The following is a 1,978-nucleotide window of genomic DNA, read 5'->3' as shown; positions in this document are numbered from 1 at the left end:
AGGGTGGTAAAAATGTAACTTCTGGGTAAGCAAACGTACAAAAGATTCGTGGCAGTTTTATTTTTCTTCTGGACCCAGTGCTCTACTGCCACAATGGACCGCACTCACCACCAACTAAACAGGGGTTGGAATTACACTTAGAAATTACAATAGATCATCCTCAGCATAATCTGTCAGCGGCCTTCAAATCTTTCTATCAATGACGGACTATTTTTTGTATCGTGACCTCTGCGAAAGCAAGGAACGCAGAGACAAGTGAGAATTAAAATTAACAGTCTTTAATAATCCACAGACATGCATAAAACAATGCAGGCAGTACATAAACATAGCACTTCCATGAACACTTATAACACTGTACAAGAAAACATGAGGCAGACAACACTTTGAACTTTTAACTGATTGATCCTGAATTTAAAGAAAGCTATCCACATTTCAAACAGCAAACAAGCCTAGCAGAGCATAATTCAGGAAAAACAACTTCAGCACTCACCGACATCAGGCTCAATGAATTCAAGCGAGTTGCCATCCAGGAACAGGACAGCGGCACATTTAACTCTTCTAAAAAGCTTCTCATCTTACCTGAAATACACAGAATTAGGGTTAATGTTCACCACTCAAAATTCAAAAGAGATGCACAGAGCATTCACAGCAAATCTCCAGGTACTTCAGCGAAGAAAACATGTTCCACCCAAATTAAATTAAGGCACATCTCCTTTGTGATTGGTTGATCTAGGAACAATCAGTAACCATAAATTGCTCATAAAAACACTTTAAACCAATAAAATTGTCCATTTCAATGGACGCAGTGACTGAAGAGGTTAAAAATCACGCAAACTACATATTTAGGAGTGTTGGACCTTTCCAATGATGTTTTACCAATGTACTAATACTAATTCTGTGAGAACAGTAATGACAGAATTTCACAAGTGTACATCAAAAACCTAGATCATAGGAGCAATTCTGACCTTTGGTTACAATGTGCACAAGAAGTCTTTAAAAAGGCAACAAATGACTAAAACATCTCATCCACCTAAAGTCTGGAGTTACCCTACTCATCTCATAAAAACTTGTGAACCTGGATCTGTACCTGCAGGTCAAGTCAAGTCAAGTCATCTTTATTTATATAGCGCCTTTTACAATACAGATTGTGTCAAAGCAACTGCACAGTATTTAAACAGCACAATAGTGTGTAAGTAACGTATTATTGTAACAATCAATTTTCAGTTAAAGGCAGTTCATCAATGAATTCAGTGATATCATCGTCAGTTCAGTTCAAATAGTATACGATATCGCTGGAAAATGTCCCCAACTAAGCAAACCAGAGGCGACAGCCGCAAGGAACCAAAACTCCACAGGTGACAGAAATGGAGAAAAAACCTTGGGAGAAACCAGGCTCAGTCGGGGGACCAGTTCTCCTCTGGCCAGACCAAACAACAGTTTGTACCAATGTCTGATTGTAGAGAACTCATCAGGATCCTGTGGTGTAGCGCAGACGGCCGTCAAGGTTGGCGAGGTCTTTATTGATGATCCGCCTTGGAGCTCATCTGGTTGACATCCACGGCTATTGAAGTCATCTCTAGGTGGTGATCCATGATCTAAGCTGGGTACGGACTGGATCCGGGGGACTGGAGTGACCATCTGATCCGGATACAGGCTGGGTCTGGTGGCTACGGTGACCTCGGAATAAGAATGAAACAGACTAATATTAGCGTAGATGCCATTCTTTTTACGATGCAGCGAGTGCATCAGGTGTTATGGGAGGTGTTTTCGGTTCCGGTTGACCTAATTAATGCAGCCTAACAATCCTTTAACGGATTTGAATTATAGGAATGTGTTAATGATTTATGTGTAAGCCAGGTTAAAGAGATGTGTCTTTAATCTAGATTTAAACTGACAGAGTGTGTCTGCCTCCCGAACAGTGTTAGGTAGATTGTTCCAGAGTTTAGGCGCTAGATAAGAAAATGATCTGCCGCCGGCA

This window comes from Garra rufa, unplaced genomic scaffold, assembly GCF_049309525.1.
Source record: "Garra rufa unplaced genomic scaffold, GarRuf1.0 hap1_unplaced_002, whole genome shotgun sequence".
Taxonomy (NCBI): domain Eukaryota; kingdom Metazoa; phylum Chordata; class Actinopteri; order Cypriniformes; family Cyprinidae; genus Garra; species Garra rufa.
This window is presented reverse-complemented; position numbering follows the sequence as displayed.